General features: G+C 40.0%; 1 protein-coding gene across 1 annotated transcript in view; it reads right to left on the bottom strand.

Annotated features, from left to right (window-relative positions):
• Positions 1-191, bottom strand: part of LOC114037768 (band 4.1-like protein 5) — an 84,578-nt gene extending 84,387 nt beyond the window's left edge. The window contains exon 1 of the mRNA XM_027854722.1: positions 124-191. The gene's annotated coding sequence lies outside the window, so the exon portion shown is untranslated. The remainder of the gene's footprint in view (positions 1-123) is intronic.
• Between the last annotated feature and the right edge of the window lie 18,370 nt (positions 192-18,561).

Below are 18,561 nucleotides of genomic sequence, written 5' to 3'. Positions count from 1 at the left end.
GGGGAAGCCTCGGGGAGCGGCCTGGCCGGGCCCGGCGGGAGCGCTCCTGGCCCCCCGGGCCGCACGCACGCAGGCCGGCCAGCTGGCCCGGGGCGGGGCGGGCAGCCCCGGCTCCTCGCTCACCTGGAGGCGGCGGCCGCGGCAGAGGAGTCGAAGGCGAGGGGCAGGGAGCGGGGAGGCCCCGGGCCCGGAGCAGCACGCTCCGCTCCAGGTGGGGTCCCCGGCCGGCCAAGGGCGGGCTGGGGGCGCGGGCTCCTCCTCGGGGACTCCGGGAAATGGCGGCTCCGGCCGCTGGCGGGCACACGCTAATCCCCCCGGGAGAACCTGAGCCTTCTCTGCCCCAGCCCCTTTAAGGAGCTCCCAAGTCCGGCCTTCGGGGCGGGGCCTCGCCTTAAAAGGGCAACGGCGCCTCCCAGGAACTCCTCCCTCCTGGATGTAAAGGGTTCTGGGCTCCTGTTTAAAAGGGCGATTGCAGGAGCGCACACGTACCTGAAAGGTTCCAGACTCCGAGTTTCTGGGAGTGCCTTTCTCCCCCGGGCCTCAAATTCCTCACCTGTAAAATGAGGAAGTTCGACTAGTCCAACTACTCCTGAGTTTGCCTTTTAATTAGTGTCTCTGCTTTTATTCTCTCCCGGTTCCAATCCATCCTCCATCTAGCTGCCAATTAATAATATTCCCCCAAGATCCAAGGCTGACCAAGACCCTCCTTCCTCAAAAACCTCCAGTTGCTCAAAGAACTACAAACTCCTCAGCCTGGTCCCAACCTACGTTTCCACACTATGCCATCTTTTCTATGTTTTTAAATAAATTTTAACGGTGTCTTTTTTTTTTTAACCATCACCATACCATGCATTGGGTATCCCAGTACCCTGACATCCCAAAAAGTCATATAACAAATAATTCCATGTAACAAACAGTATTTTTTAAAGACAGAAAAGAAAGGGGGGGGGGAGAATCAGCACAAGTAATCAATATATCAAAAAAGTCTGAAAAGCATTAGAAATGTACGCTACTGGACCTTTCACTTCAGCAAAGGGGTGGCATAGTAGTCAAACTATGTCATATTGCACTAGATGTTCCCAGAATTTGACAGTCTATCTTTGCCCAGAAGGTTGTTCTCCATACCTGAAATGCACCGCCTTGTCCCTTGAGTCTTACTTAGAATTCATAAATTCATTCAAGGTTTCAGTCAAGCACCATACTTTCTGCTCAAAGCATTACCTGATACCCTCTTGTCCCCCCAATTGTCAGTGTTCTCTCCCTCTTCAAATTATTTACCTTATATTTGTCCATGTACGTGTTACAGCCATGTAGTACAGGGGTTCTTAACCTTTTGTGTGTCATGGACCTATTTCATAGGCAGGTGAAACCTATGGGTGGCCCTCTTCTCAGAATAATGTTTTAAATGCATAAAATAAAAGCCAATCGTATTGAATATGCTTATTAAAAGATGGTTTTTATAAGTTCAAACCACAGAAATTAAGAATCTCTGCATCTAGTAGAATTTCTTTGAGGGCAGGGGCTGTTTTATGTCTATATTTGTGCCAGCAGTGTATAGCACAATCACTTGTACATAGTAGGCACATAATTAATGTTTATTGCATTGACTGGATACTCATTAAGACCTAACTATCCCTTTTTTATCTTCCTCAAATTAGAATCTGGCACACTGTCACTAATACATGTAACATATTATTAGTTCAGTAACTGAGCATATATTTATTTCCCTTCTTCTGCCAGGATTGTTTAGGACTGAGTTGTTTGCTCAAAGTTGACACAATCCATCAAGAAACATGTACACATGATTTTCTGTATACAAAAGTAATCATCTGCTATACACCAGATATCATGAGGAATATTTTCTAAACGACTTCAAAAAAGTTTAATAATTTAAGCTGAATGTATGACAGTCATTCACACCATTAAGACAATGTAAATATACCTAAAGAGATCAAAGAAAAAAAATTTATAATACAAAAATATTTGTAGCATTTTTTGGTAGTAGTAAAGAACTGGAAATTAAGGGGGTTCCCATCAATTGGGGAATGACTAAACAAATTATAGTATATTAATGTAATAAAAAATTATCATGCCATAAGAAATAACAAAAGGCATATTTTCAGAGAAACCTAGGAAGACTTATATGGACTGATGCAGAGTGAAGTAAGCAGGAGAAGAACAATTTATAAGAGCTACAACACATTGTAAAGAAAAACAACTTTAAAAGCCTTAAGAACTTTCATCAATTCAGCAACTGACCACAGTTCCAAGAACCTATGATGAAATATGCTACCCATGTCCCAACAGAGAGATAATGGATTCAAGACACAGAATGAGACATTTTGGGATGTGGCCAATGCAGGAATTTGCTTTGTTCAGCTATGCATATTTGCTAACAAGTGTTTTGTTTGTTTTTCTAAATTTTTTTAAATTTGTTGGGGGAAGAAGGTGGAAGAGAGGGAATAAATGCTTGATAATTGAAAAAATAAACATTCAAAAACAATATAAGTGGAAATTATGTTGGTGGACTTAATTTCCCATAATACATGATTTTGGGCTGTGCAGCCACCAGATAAGGATTATGATTGGTGTTTGAAAGCTGATGGTTTAAAAAGGACAAGTGCTGAGAAGCAGTAGGGCTCAAAGCCCTACTTGAGGTTGAGGATAGAGAGAGAGAGAGACAAGAAGACTGTGTGGAACAGCTGTCATGGCATCATGTATGCATCATGTTGATAATCACAGAACCAGAGCAAGGACTTCCATCACTTTCTCCTGCTGGAGGGACTCCTGTTCTATCTACCATATTCTAAGCATCCACCACATGGTCTGTGATTCTAAGATTGATTGTACCCTTCTGCTGTGTGTGTGTGTGGGGGGTTATATTCTAATTCTATGAAGTCTTTTTAAGAACAACGTTTTTAAATTCATAATATAAAATACATAGGGTTACAAAGGAAACCAATTATATTGAATTTCCTCTAATCTCTATAACTCCTGGGGAGGATTAAGTATGAGTGCAAAGAATGTTTTTATTCCTTGACTGATCCCTTCTTTGTTTTATATGTCATTTCATGTCTCAACTACTTTTGCTGTTAGATTGATGAACTGTGATATGTCTAGCAATAGAGTAAGACATTCTGTGGGGAATCAAGCAGTGAGCTGAATAGTTATCTCAGAACATCCATGTAGAACAGTTAACTGGGAGAAGGGCAGTATTACAAAAGCATGTGGCATGCTTTCGTAAAGAGTCAGAGCTAGAACGGATGGATGATTTCATTCAGGTGCAGAGCCAAAGGAAGGAGGAAGGAAGGCACTCATCTTGTAATCAACAGACATGGATTAGAGCCCCAGCTCTCAGACTTAAAACTTTGGAGTCTCAGTTTACACATTTGTAAATAGAAGACTGAATCAGTAATTTCATTGGTATAGAGAGGTCCCAGATGAAGAAATTCCCTCTACCAATGCATGTTGGTACATTCTCTGCAATTTATAACCCAGAGAGTGGAATTATTTGCAAAACAGGACAATAATACTTGTACTACCTACCTCACAGGTTTGTTATGAGATAAGTGCTTAGTCAGCCTTAAAGTATTAAATAAATGTGAGTCATTATTGTCATAAATTCATATGAAATAGTTTAAGTTCCAGGTTGATGTTGTTTTTTAATTAAAATGTGATGCCTAGAACTGAACACTGTCTTCCCCATGTGGTGTGGCCTGACCAGGGCAGAGCACAATGGAACTGTCACTTCCTGTGTTTTGGACACTGTACTTCTATTAATGCATCCTAAGGTCACATTCACTGTTGACTCAATGTGTTTTCAGCCCACCAAAGTCCCCAGGTCTCTTTCACAGGAACTTTCTAGTCATTATCCCTATTCCAGATATTTCTGTAGTTGATTTTAAGTGCAGCATATTATATCTATCCCTATTATGTTTCACCTTGTTAGAAGCAGCCCATTTTTTTGCAGTCAAATTCTAGGATTTAGGAATTAGCACTCCTGCCCAGCTTTTTGTCATCTGGAAATTTCACAGGCATATCATTCATATCTGTATCTAAGTCACTCATTAAAAACTTCAAACAAGAAGAGGGCTAAGCATTGAGCCCTAAAGTTTGCCACCAGAAACTTCCTCCTAACTAAAAAACTTTGTTATGTCACAGATTGCTTTGGCAGTCTGGTGAAGCCCAGTATTACTGTGGTTTGTTGCCTACCCTCATAATTGGAGGAAATACTAAATTTCAGTTAAAAGTTACTGGGAAAAAAAAAGATGTATTTTTTTCCCCCATCCAGATTCATACACTCTCTGAAATCTATGTATTAGAGGCCTTGCAGATCCATGGATCCCAGGTCAAGAACCTATACTCTAGAATGAGACCATTCTGTTCATTAACACTCTTGAATGCAGTTGAGTGATCAGCACTTCCCTTTCTAATTATACACAAAACATCAGTTTAATAATCTGATTAGAATTTTGCTAGGGATCAATGTCAATTTCATCAATCAGTAGTTTCTGCCTGGAATCTACTTTTTGGGCCAATGGGGATGTTTGCTCTTCCCCAGTCATCCAGCACTAAGCCTGATCTCCAAGATTGTACAATCACTATAAGAGTTCAGCAATCACATCTATTTTTATTATATTTTTTAATTTAACATTTTATTATTTTATCTAGTTTTCACTACCTAAAAAAACAACTTGTCCATGTGAAGAGACTTGAACTTTAGAGCAACTAGGTGCTCTCCTAGTGGACATTACTTTGCAGAATAGGAATTTATTTAGAAAAAGTTTGTAGAACTTGACACTGAAATGCTAAAAATACATGAAAATTTAGATTTGAATGGTCCAGAGTATAGCCAGTGCTGCCTGGAAGATCAAGTCCAAGGGGATTACTGAAGTGAAAAAGAAAGGCGGTAGACCCAAAGAAAAACTATGCCATAAAGGTCCAAGAGGACCTTTCTGAGTCTATTCTTCAGTGAAATGTCTTCTGTATTGATCCGGACCCTTCATTCAGTATTGATCGGACCCACAATTCACCAAATACTTGTTTAGAACCTATTATAAGAAAGGCATTCTTCTTTTTTTTAAAAATTATTTATTCATTTATTTTTAGTTTTCAACATTTTTTTTTTTTGGTGAGGCAATTGGGGTTAAGTGACTTGCCCAGGGTCATGCAGCTAGTAAGTGTAAAGTATCTAGTCTGAGATCAGATTTGAACTAGGGTCCTCCTGACTCCAGGGCCAGTGCTCTATCCATTGTGCCACTTAGCTGCCCCTCAACATTCACTTTTATAAGATTTTGAGTTCATATTTTCTCCCTCTCCTCTCACCCCTCCCCAAGACAGCATGCAATCTGATATAGTCTATACATGTACCATCATATTAAACATATTTATACATTAGTCATATTGTAAAGAGGAATCAGAAGCAAAGGGAAATACCACAAGAAAGAAAAAAAAAGAGAGAAAATAGTATGCTTCTATCTGCATTCAAACTTCACAGTTCTATCTCTGAAAATGAATAGCATTTTCCATCATGAGGCTTTTGGAATTGTCTTGGATCATTGCATTGCTGAGCAGAGTTAAGTCTATCAAAGTTGGTCATAGCACAATGTTGCTGTTACTGTATACAATGTTCTCCAGGTTCTGCTCACCTCACTTAGCATCAGTTCATGTAAATCAAGAAAGGCACTCTTCCCTCCACTAGGAGTACAAAAAAAAAAAAAAATCCGCTGTCCCTGCCCTCAAGCAATTCACATTTTTACTGGAAGCAATAGCAGAATGAATGAGAATGAAAAAACCTTTCTTAAGCTTTTATTATGTGCTAAGCACAGAAGATACAAATAGAAAAAGAAATGAAATAGTCCTTGCTCTAAGGAGCTTAAGGTCATTGGGGAAGATACAGGGTGTATAGAAAGCCTTAAGGTCACTTTAGATGGCCATACCCAGGAGTGTGAAGAGCACAGTAGTGAGGCAGATGGTAAGGACTGGTGATTCTCCATTTTACTGGAGAGTTTTGTTGATCGTCCATATGACATTAGCAACTATGTCACTCCTTGTGACTCTTCCTACCAGGCCAGCCCATTGGGTCTAGGTGGCCTGGGATAAGGGGAAGAGCAAAAGAGAAGGTAAAAAGGAGGAGTGTCTCACCCCCATGAAACCACTAGCCATCCCATTAGGTCTGAGCCAAGGTGGGAAAATGGTCATGGAAGGAGGACAAAGGTAAGGCAGGAAGGAAAGGCACCTCCTGCTGGTGGTTCTTTCCTCCTAACTGCCCAGAAGTAGGCTGGATGAGGCTGCAAAGAGAATGGAATAGTTGGGAAGAGGAATAAAAGGTTAATTATTATCATGGTGTTTGCCAAGCTCTTTGTCAAACTCCTTCCCGATTGACCTGGACTTCAGCTGAAACAAGAAAAGTAAACTAAAACATGTGACCTCCTTGGCTAAGGACAACTATTTGCACCATCCAGACGACTCTCCCATAAAATCATAGACTCACAGAGTATTAAGAAGTTAGAGATTATGTAGTTTGCCTTCCCCTCCCCCCTTATTTGGCACATAGAAGACTGAAGTCCAAAGTGTTTGACCCAAAGTCCAAAGGCTAGTTAGTGGTAAAGGTATAACTAGAATTGGTGTCTCCTGACTCTCGACGGCCTTGCCATGAGGGATGTTGTAGGAAGAGATTTATCAGCTCTCACCTTCAATCTCTTTATCCACTGTTGCTTTACTACCACCTATAAACATGCCTACATTGATCTCATCCTTTCAAAAAAATATTTTCCCCTTGATTCTGCCACCCTCTCAAGCTAGCATCCAACACCTCTTATACTTTTCACAGCATATCACCTCAAGACTGGGTTATCTACACTTGTTGCCTCCATTTTCCTCACCTCCTACTCACTCCCTTGTAAGTTGCCTTCTGACCCCATCGACTGAGATTAATCCCTCCAACAATACCAATGTAGTTGTTGTACAATAGGAAGAACCCCTGGATTTGGAGTCCTAAGAGCAGGACTTAATTCTTGGCTCTGATACTTACTTGACCCCTATAATCTTGGGCAATATCCCATTTGCCCGGGGATCTTGCCATCTGCCCTGTGACCTTGTGTCAAAGTTAGATGAGTTTCAACCATGCTTAATTTGAGAGAGAATCACATCTCTTAAAAGCACACTAGAAAACAAAGGGGGGGAAATCATCCATAGAAAATGACAGACATTCCGTTAGACACTGATTTTTAAAAAAATTTTTTTTACATTTCGAACTCCCAGAACATATTTCATCTGTAGTCAAGTATATATTGTTTTCTCTGATAGCAGGACATGGACTGTTTCATTTTTGCATTTATGAACCCAATAACTAGCACAGAGTCTGGAACATAGTAGGCACTTAAACTTGATTGGTTGAATATTAAGTGTAGACTTCTACACTAGGGGTTGACAGCCTAAGGCCCTGGATGGGGTTAAGGTAGAAAAAGAGATGAAACAGGACAAGATTTATGAATCTGAAGAACACAGAAGGGACTTCTTACCCTCAATGCTTGCACACCAAGTCTATCACAATGCCTGAAATTCAGCCATAAGCAAGTCACCTATTGAAATGCATGTAGATAATAGACAATATAAAGTATTTACATGCTAATTTTTAAAAGAAATCAGTTTATCAAATGTTCTCCAACTTACTGAGTACTTAAGCTTTGAAAATGTAGGAAGGGACTGCCAAGTAGGGAGGGATGGAGTCAAGGAAAAAATACTCCTATCTCTTAATTTTTCTCAGGGCTACAGCCCCGACTATCAAGTTTCTCTCTACTTTATCATAAGGGTTACTTTCTTTTCCTTTTTATTCCTTCCTTCTCTCCTATTGTTTTCTCAGCTCTCTTTCTTCTTCCTCACTCCAGTGCCTTATTCATGGAATGAACTGTGATCACAGTATAGGGTGTATGTGTATTGTCCATGTAGTTTAAATGTATCCATAAGGGTCTGTCTAGATGTGGCTTGAAGGTAGGCATTGAGGGTTAGTCTAATCTCCTCTACCCATTCTTCTCCAAGGAAGATTTTGATTCCTATCAGGAGAGAAATAGGAACTTAGGGCCATGAGGCTGGTCACTCTTCTCTCTTTAGAGAAAGGGTACTGGGTTATAATTATATCTATCCATTCCTCCATATTTTTAGTCTAGGGAAATAATTTTAGGTTCAAGTTGCACTCCTGATTATTATCCCTTAATGATGAAGGAGTGACCCAAGCAGTATACCTAAGGCTTGACTCCCTAACCCACCATCATTGCTTCTGGAAAGAGCATAACAATGAACTGCCATATGGCTCCATTCATCATTCCTTTCGCTTCCCAGACAAAGCTTCCCTACTCTGACCCCCCTCCTCAATATGTGTTGTCACCCCAATTAAAATGTAAGCTCTTTGAGGGCAGGGTCTCATTTTTATTTTTATGTTCTCAGTACACAGCATGGTGCCTGGCACAATATAGGTGCTTAATAAATGCTTGTTTCCTTTCTTCTGAGATGTTTTAGAGCCTTTCCAGTTGGGAGGTAGGCCCGGGCTGGCACTAAAGAGAACAGAAAAGCATTGCTTAATGGTATTTATAGTATTCCACAATGTGCCAGTGACTCCAGGACTCAGCAACCTTGTTAACTCAAGCAGTCACTAGGTAGGATATTATTCCAGCTGGCAGGCCTAAGGCCCCACCGTAATAATGATTATATCACCACCTTGTAGTTGTCTAGCTCCTTAAATTTTCAATGCACTTTCCCCAGGCATTACTTCCTTTGATCCTTTCAACTGTCTTCCCACTTAGTTATTTGGAAAATTTCTTACCTGATGTTGATTTGGTTATTGTTCCCAGAGCAAGAGATGGAAGAGGGTATGAGGAGGGGGGAATGAGAAGGAAAGGAAACATGGGAAGACATGATCACAAAGTAGGGGGAATGGAGATGGTAAGATATCCCAAGAGCAATAGGGTGTATGGATTTGAAGCATGCAATGACAAATCTTGGCCCTGGAAAAGAAGAGAGGGGATGTACCAGCATCCTTTCCCTGGAGAGCTGGGGGGAATTATGGGTGTGGGGTGCTCTCTATTTTGTCAAACACAATCATCAGTTGTCAAATGGTTTTGCTTAACTCTTTTTCTTTGTTCTAGAGGAAGGATTATTGGGTCAGGGTGGGAGTGGGATGGAGAAGAATATCGAAATGATTGTGATATTGAAAAAAAAAGCTTCAATAAAACTTTAAGGGGCAGCTACGTGGCACAGTGGATAGAGCATCTGCCCTGAAGTCAGGAGGACCTGAGTTCAAATCCAGCCTCAGACACATAATACTTCCTATCTGTGTGACTCAAGTCACTTAACCCCAATTACCTCACTTAAAAAAAAAAAACAAAACCAAAACACTTTAATTTAATAAAAAAAAGAAACCCAGGATCACCCTTTCACCAACATAAGGCTTCAGAGAATGAGTTTAATGAGTGGGGTAGGTTGACAAAATGAGATCTAAAATGTTAAACATATCTATCGGGAAATCCTTTTAAGAAGAAAACCATTGAATATTTTACCATGTTCCTTTGGCTATGTTAGCTTTCTGTTTGACTTCAGTGGCAAAGAGCACTTGAATGGTTCATATGGAGAGTACTGGAACACTTTGGAGAAGTCTGGCTTCTCTCAGGATGCTATCTGATTAAGAGCAGCATGGTGCAGGGGAAAGAACACTGTATTTGGTGTCAGGGGGTCCAAGTTTGGATATATACTGGAACTGTGGCTTTTTTTTTTTTAAGGCAATTGGGGTTAAGTGAATTGCCCAGGGTCCCACAGCTAGTAAGTGTCAAGTATCTGGTCTGAGACTGGATTTGAACTCAGGTCCTCCTGACTTCAGGGCCTGTGCTGTATCCACTGTGCCACCTAGCTGCTCCTGTGGCTTCTTTTTTTTTAAACAAACATTATTTTTTCTAATACATTTAGAAATTTTATTTTTGGCTAGATTCAGACTTAAAGGTGAAATCTCTTAGTGAAGACAAGGCTATATCTCTTAGCAGTCTTCCTGACATTTTAAGTTAGCCTCTTTCATTCACTTGAACAGAGCCTTACCATATTCCTCGTCCTTGTTCTTCTGGGAGAGTGACTTCTTTAGAGCAGTGACTCTATTCTTGGGCAACAGAACATGGTGGGTCACCAGATGAACTTTAGGATGCTTGTTCCTGGGTTTCTTACCTTCTTCATTTAGAGTCTTTCTCATGATATATTATGAACTTCTTTGTATAAGTTGGAAAGTTTTCAGATCCTACTAATCCCATGTGACGAGGCATAGTAGAATCTTTCAGTTGAGGTATAGCTTTCTTACCTTTCTCCACAGTAACCAAATTGAGATTACCCACATTGGCATCCCGTAATACAACCCTGAACAGATTTATGTCTTTTTTTTTTTCTGGTTTGCCTAGAGTGATAGCAAGAATGGCCCTTAATAAGAAGTAGAGAGTCACATCAATGAGTTAAAACACCTGGCAATACCCTTTGACCCAGCAACACCACTACTAGGTTTGTATCTCAAAGAGATAAAAAGCAAAAATATGTACAAAATTATTTATAGCAGCTCCTTTAGTGGTGGTAAAGAATTGGAAATTGAGGGGATGTCCATCAATCAGGCCATGGCTGAACAAGTTGTCGTATATGATTGTTATGGAATACTGTTGTACTATAAACTGTCAGGTTGCTTGCATTCTCAATGAGAGGGGAGGGAAAGGAAGGGAGGGAGAGAATTTAGAACTCAAAATTTGAAAAGAGGAATGTTGAAATTGTTTTTACATACAATTGGGGGGAAAATAAATATTAAATTGGAAAAAAAACACCCTGCAAACCTTTTCTGACCTTCTCACCACTAATTTGGACCATATAATCTTTCCACTCTTCATGCAGAGCATCAGCAGACACATCAGTGGCCATCTGTTTATCATAAAAGGTCCGGAGCTTTTGCTCATCATCTATTTAGATGAGTTTCTGGCAGCCAGTATCTGGGAAAGAGATAGATGTTTGGGTTTCATCTTTGCACAGGCCTGGATCATCCCTAGAAAGAGCCTGGCTGGTTATTTCTTGCGGGAACTTAGGGAAATTACCTCACATGAAGGTTCCTTAGTTTCTTCTTTCAAAAAAGTGTTAGACAACAACAAGGTTGCTTAACCTAGGATCTACAAACTTGTATTTAAAGAAAATATTTTCATAATTGTATTTCAATATAATTGGTTTCCTCTAGAAATCTCTGTATTTTATTTTATGAATTTAAAAACATTTTTCTGAGAAGGAGTCCATTGGTTTCACCAGACTGCCAAAGTAAAAAATTAAAAGAAGTTAAGAAGTCTTAGACTGGATGATTTCTAGGGTCCACTCCAGCTTTACATCTTTTAAATCCTCTGATCTTTATAGCCTTATTTGTTTGGTGTGACAACACTCTACTAAAATTAACTTCTACCTTTACCCAGTTGGGCAACAACATATTGTTCTGGAAGAAGCACTGTCCTATCTATATACCCAGCCACTCACCCAGGGACTACAGTGTCTGAAATCCTCTCATTTGAGATTTCTCCCAACTTCTCAGTGCAGTTTTACTAAATACTCTTGCAAGTGTTAGAGGAAACACATTAAACCAATTCATACTAAAATGTTAGTCAAGTATCAGATACACCATCCCTTAAAGAAGAGGGAAGCCTAGGGAAAGAAAAGCAGGGGGGCAGCTAGGTGGTGCAGTGGATAGAGCACCGGCCCTGAAGTCAGGAGGACCTGAGTTCAAATCCAGACTCAGATACATAAGACTTTCTAGCTGTGTGACTCTGGGCAAGTCACTTAACCCCAACTGCCTAAAAAAAAAAAAGAAAAAGAAAGAAAAGCAGGAGGAAGGATACTAAGAGGCCCGAGTTCTTGTCCTTTCTCTCAAGTTTAATCATATAATCTATGGATTTCAGGGAGAGGGTCACTTAGAAATTCTAGAATTTCAGAATTAAGACAGTTTGAGGTTACTTAGTTCAATCCCTATATGGAGCATAACACATTTCCTAAATCAAGGTTCTTATATCCAATAACAGGCTTATTACCTGCCTATGTTTAAAGATCTCCAGTGATAGGACTTGCACATCTTAATTTGAAAGGCCCAACTCCAGAATGTTCCTAGGATCAATGTTACTGCTAAGGAAAAATATTTGGGAGACGGGAGTAGGGAGAGGTGGGATCTCTTCTCTTGGGTCAGTTCTTCATCTGTTTGTTAAAACTGATAAAGAAAATTGAGTAATTTCATCAATATCACCACTTTGATTTTTATAGAGGGGACTAATAATAATAATTCCTGCATTTATATAGTACTTTAGGGTTTACAAAGTTGGTTACATACATAATTTGTTCGATCCTCATAACTCAGAGGTAGGTGCTATTATTATCCCCATTTTCCAAATGAGGAAACTGAGACTGAGAGAGGTTAAGTAATTTGTCCAAGATTACACAGCTAGTAAGTGACTGAGGCAGAATTCAAAGTCAAGGTTTTCTGACTCCAAGCCCAGCACTACAAAACTTAATTAACCTATAATTAACAAAGTTAATTGTATTAACAGAGCAACCCACACAACTGTTTGTTTCTGTAGGGGGAAAGCTGAAAAAGGGATTTCTCTTGTAACAGAGGTCCTGTCTTGAAATCTCTCTGGGCATCCAAAACACATGAAATGCTTTGGGAGAATTAGCAAGTCTGGATACTAAAAGACAGAGATCAACTTGATTTATGTGATGTGACACTGATCCCTCCCCCTGTCCATATCACCCTGACAGAGGGAACCAAGAATCCCCATTCCACATAGGTCCTTAGGCTTATTCCCACATGTTCAGCAGTTGTAGGCATATCCTATTCCCAAAGACATGGCCACTCTTACTGTATCAATCAGTCCTCCTAGTAAGATGTAAGACCTATAAGACCTCTAGGTCTCATCATCTTTCTTACCATCAAATCCTAAGGTCTCTGCCCTATTGTTACACCCTCCAGATTTTCAGGTGATGCTATCTGACTTGCCAAGGCACCCTAAGGACCTACAGGGCTTGCCACTTGTGTTGCCTTTGGACTTCTGGCTCTTGCCATCTACCCTGCAACTGACCTCTTTTTTTGTGTTATCTCTCCCAATTACAGCATGAATTCCTTGACAACTGGGGCTGACTTGCTTTGCTAATTTCATCCATAGTGCTAAGATATAGTAAGCACTTAATAAATGCTTTTTTATTCATTCATTCAATTATGACAATAAACATTTATTTAAAAAAATAAACATTTATTAAATACCTACTATGTGCCAGGAACCCTGGTAGGTGCTGATGACAAAAATACAATAAATGAAACAATCCTTACTTGCAAGGAGGTTATATTCTAACGAGGGAGAGAATAAGACATTTATAAATAAGTGTATATAGAATATAAGGAGAATAAATACAAAGTCTTTCAGTACAAGGAAGGAAATAAGCATTTCCTTAAGTACCTACTATGTGCCAAGCACTGTACTAAGTGCTCTACAAATATTACTTCATTTTATCCTCACAACAATCCTAGAAGGTAGATGCTATTTTTATCCCTATTTTACAGTTGAGAAAACTGAGGCAGACAGATGTTAAGTGACTTCCCCAGGGTCAAACAGCTAATAAGGCTCCAGGGCCACATTTGAACTCAAGTCCTGACTCCAGGCCCAGGGTTTTATCAGGGGAAAGGCACCAGTAATTGAGGGGATTAAGGAAAGACTTCATATAGAAGGTGATGCTTGAGCTGTATTTCAAAGGAAGGGAAGGATTCTTTAAGGCAGGAGAGGGTGCATTCCTGGCATGGGGGGCAGCCCCTGTGAGGGATCAGAGATGGCAGAGAAGGCCATTTTGACTGGATAGCAGTATGGAAGGGAAGTGATATGCAATGAAGTTGGAAAGATAGATTGGATTATGAAAGCCTTTAAAAGCTAAGTGAAGAAGTTTATATTCTATCCTAGGGAAATAGGAAACCACTGGGTAGGGAAATGCTATGGTCAGATCTGCATATGTGTTATGGTTGGTCCTTTCTTCTCAAAGAGGACCATGACATCAGGTTGATGATGACATGACTTGCAATTGAATTTGATTTGAGTGAGGGAGGGCTGTGCAAAGTCACCAGCCTCACTTTCTCTTCCAGAACCATCTGGGTTCAGTGGCCAGATATAGATCAGGACAACTGGAGATGGTCCAGGATGCAGTGGGAGACCTTGGGCTTTTTAAGCTAAGGTCTTTTCTAGTTCTCACTTTGAGTAAGGCAACACCCATTCAGTGAATAGGCCTCTTTAAGAAGTGTGTCAAGGTGGGGGCAGCTAGGTGGCACAGTGGATAGAGCACTGGCCCAGGAGTCAGAAGGACTCACTAGCTGTGTGACCCTGGACAAGTCGTTTAACCCTGATTGCGTCACAAAAATAAAAACAAAGAAAAAAAAGTGAGTCAAGAGATGGCCCCTTTAATTAAAAAAAAAAAATCAAACTGGGAGGGGAAGATTCTCAGGGTTGCTGGCCAAAAGAGAGACAGTTACTATTGACATTCACCCTGAGCCAGGAGGGCCAAAAAATAACCATTAAGTGGTGCTTGGGAAGGGCAAAGACCTATTCTTGTCCAATCAGTGAAATCCAGAGTGAATTGGAATCTACTTACATGTTGCAATTTATCCTTTGTTCTCAAAGAGGACTATGACATCAGGTTGATCTCTCCTCTCCTCTCCTCTCCTTTCCCGTCCCTTGAGGGTGTTCTGCCCAAAGGAAGGTACATTTTAATGGCGGAAACCTACCTAGTTAACTTGGGTTTTACTGGCTAGATTTCTTTCTCGAAGACCAAGCCTTAATCCCAGTTCACTCTGGATGGGTGTTGCCTCCCTCAAAGTGAGAACTTAAAAGACTTTAGCTTAAAAAGGCCAAGGTCTCCCACTGCCTGCTGGGCTATCTCCAGGCATGCTGACTGACAGCTGGCCATTGGACCCAGATGGCTCTGGAGGAGAAAGTGAGGCTGATGATTTTGCACAGCCCTTCCTCACTCAAATCACATTCAACTGCAAGTCATATCATCCTCAACCTGATGTCATAATCCTCTTCAAAAAGGACAAATATCACCCAAGGATGAAATCAGATGAAAGGGAGAGAGAATTTTGAAGAGGAATGTTCAAAGGGGCTTTGGGTGGGGACATATATTGTCCTTCTCTCCCTTGACAACACTGGAAACTGCAGCCTAACAGCTACATAGGAACTAGCAAGTAGTAGAAAGACCATTTTGCTGACTAGCTATATGACACTGAGCAAGTTGGGGCCTGTTTCCTTATCTGCAAAATGCCAAGGGCTAAAAGAGATTAGTGATTTCAAACTGAAATAGAAATGAGGGTCACTAATCTATGCATACAGATCCTACAGCCCCATATCTACTTGTTTTAAAATGGATATTTTCTATGTTTTATTGTATATTTATTTTGTTAAATATTCCCCAATTACATTCATATCTTTTTCAGGTAGCACTTGAAGACACTACCCCTGGCTTTGTTCTCTAATTCAGGGCTACAAATTGGAGCCTTCTCAGGCTATATACCTAGTAGGGTATTTTAGACATCAAATACCCCAAAAACGTGTCCTGGTTTTGCTTCCAAGATTTAGTTCTTCTGTCTGCAAGCAAGAATGACTTCAGAGCAGGAGGGCCTTGTGTTGACAAAGCTGATAGCCCTATCAGAACTCAGTAACTTCAGGCATTACAGACATATAATCTTTAACCAATTAATTAACCAATTAATCAATTGATTAATCAACCAATTATTATTTATAGAGTGCCTGTCACATGCAAGGCACTGTTTTAGGGGTCATAGGAGACACAAAGTCATGACACTTTTTTTTTTTAAAACAAATCTTCCAGAACTCATACTTTTGAAGGGCTGATGTTAAAGCAGAAACTTGCTGTTTTGAACCAAAATTCGAAAGCTTGAACTTGCTCTAACAAGATACTGTTAATTCTCAAAGTGGTTTAAAACTCCTCTTGGGATGACCTACAAATTACAAAACACCATTCTGAAGATCATTCATTATGGCAAATTTTTAACCTTTGAAGTATGACTTGATTTTTTGGAAACAATTAAAAAACTAGGGAACAGGCGGCTGAGTTACCAAGTTGGGATACACTGGGTTTTTAAAAATTTAAATATATTTTAATCAATGAAAATCTGCCTTCTCTCTCTCCTATCCCACCTTGAGAAAATAAGAAAAATAAAACCTGAGGTTTTTATTTTTAATCTAAAACCAAAAGTTAGTAAAAGTGAGTATTATGTTGATTTTCAGGTTGTTTCCAAAGAGGCATTCCCAAAACATTGCAAACAATGGTAGCACTAGAGGGAAAAGTACATAGCCTCCAAGGGGACTATTTGGAAGCGGGACTATACTCATTTGGATGGATTTCTTCTCATATCTTTGCTTTAAAAGATCAGTCTTATTTCTCTGCATTAGTTAACTAACATATTTTGGTTTTCTCCCTTGAAGGGTTGTGAAGAACAAAGTAGTTCTAAACTTTAGATCAGGAAAAGAAACCTAACATTTAAACCAACAAAGTCCTAGTAATGAAAGAAATTGAAGATCAAAGGTTATCTATTAAGCTAGTGTTAAGCCTTAACATATTTAGGTTGAAATACTGCAGCTCCTCCTTGTGGCAAAAAGAGATTCAACATTGTCCTCCTCAGGCTCTGGGGATAGTATTGAAAATTAGATTACCACTGCTCGAAAGTCAAGGAAGGTCAAAGCCTGCAAACAAAAGATCATAGGATCATAATTTTGCAGCTGAAATGGGACCTTACTGGCTTACCTAGTTCACAGTCTTCCTGTTTTTACAAATGAGGAAAGTAAGGCCAAGAAAGATCGTACCTAAAGTGATGCAGGTGCTAAGTGCTCACTTCCAAAGAGTGAGGAATTAACTAAACCCAGGTTGTCTGATACCAGACCCTGATTTCTAGACTCCCAGCTTTTAGACCCAGGTAAAAATGTGTGAAAGGCAGCTGCTGCCCACAGCCAGCAGGCCAGCTCCACTGAAGAATTCTTATTTGTAAGGATAGAATTTGAGTAGGACAGTGTTGTCAGATGGAGATTTCAAAAATTATAGCTTCTATTCTGCAGAAAATTAAGGTTTTGTAGTGCAGGAGAATTCAGATGAAAAGCATCATTCCACAGAGAAATAGCTTTAATCAACTTTATTGCTGTTCACAAGGGAAAAGGGAGAATATCTGTTAGCTGAGACAGTCTTGGAATATGGCCTCCATGTCTGCCATGCAAGGTACATAGTAGGGTATCAATGCTCCAGCTAAAGGTCCAGAGCCCCTCAATATATCGTCAGAGACAAAGAACCAGTATAATACCAATGGGTGACTGCCATGTTATCTACAGGTGAGAGTATTTTCTAAAATATCTAATGAGAGACATAGGAAATAAGAAGAGGAATAGGGAAGTAAGGATAAGGGACAGGGAAACTGGGGTGTTAAGCTGTCCCTATTTAGGAAGGGGTAAGCTCTTTTAGGCCACATAGGTCCAAGGTATTGATTGCACAGTGGCTCACCCAGCCTGGCAGCTTGAGGACTGAGGCTTAGTTCCTCTCCTGACTGCTGTTTTAAGTCCCAGGTCCTGGTCAATTATCTAAATCTTAATATAATGAATAAATGATGATTTCAAATGGTGCACTGGACAAGAGTTTGGTGCCATAGCTGAACTTCTAGTCTTTGGGTAATGCAGGCAAAGAATGAAAGTTCTTTAGAGATTAATGCATATATGATGGTGGTCTAGGCATGCTTGGTATAACCTGCTTTCACCCTATTTACAGAGCAATTTTTCTACTCTTAACATAAACCCCCTTCAGCTTCATTTGGTTAATACTGACAGAAATCGCTTGGACTGGATCAGCACCACTAGTTTGTTGTTGATCAAAATGGCATCACTATGTCGGGGTCAAGGTATAGCATGTGCTCAGACTAATACAAGCTCGAAGATTCTGCCATGGTCAGACCATTATAGTCCATATGAACATTTGGAGTGGAGATACCTCTAAATTTGAACATCTCAAGTTTCTTTTGAGTTCCTGTGTTTTGAATCTAGCCATGTATAGAAAGCTCCTAGGTCATAAGAATGTGGGAAGATTAAAAGAGAAAATAATATTTCAATAACCACCCTTCACCAACAAAATCATGGAACAAAAATTAAAACCGGTGACACTGAAAACAAAAATAGTCTAGGGTAAATCAACTCTGGTGCATGCTTATTTTGGCCATTTCCAAAATGGACACATTTTACTATCTTGGTAATTTTACGTAACTTGACAAATCCCTCTTTAGTTTAGTGCAATTATGCATTAGAACTTTTTTGATGGTCCCCCCGAATGGAATTTTACAAAGTTCTACAAAATGCACAGCTAGAGAGTGTTAGGTGACTGAGGTTGCATTTGAACTCAGGTCCCTCCTGATTACAGGGCCCATGCTCTTTCCACTGCACCACCTAGCTGCCCCTCAGCTTGTTTTTTAAAATGAGATTTCATCCAGGT

Source organism: Vombatus ursinus, unplaced genomic scaffold, assembly GCF_900497805.2.
Source record: "Vombatus ursinus unplaced genomic scaffold, bare-nosed wombat genome assembly UNPS02010548.1, whole genome shotgun sequence".
Taxonomy (NCBI): Eukaryota; Metazoa; Chordata; class Mammalia; order Diprotodontia; family Vombatidae; genus Vombatus; species Vombatus ursinus.
Note: the sequence above shows the minus strand (reverse complement) of the source record. Positions and strands in the feature narration are given on the sequence as shown.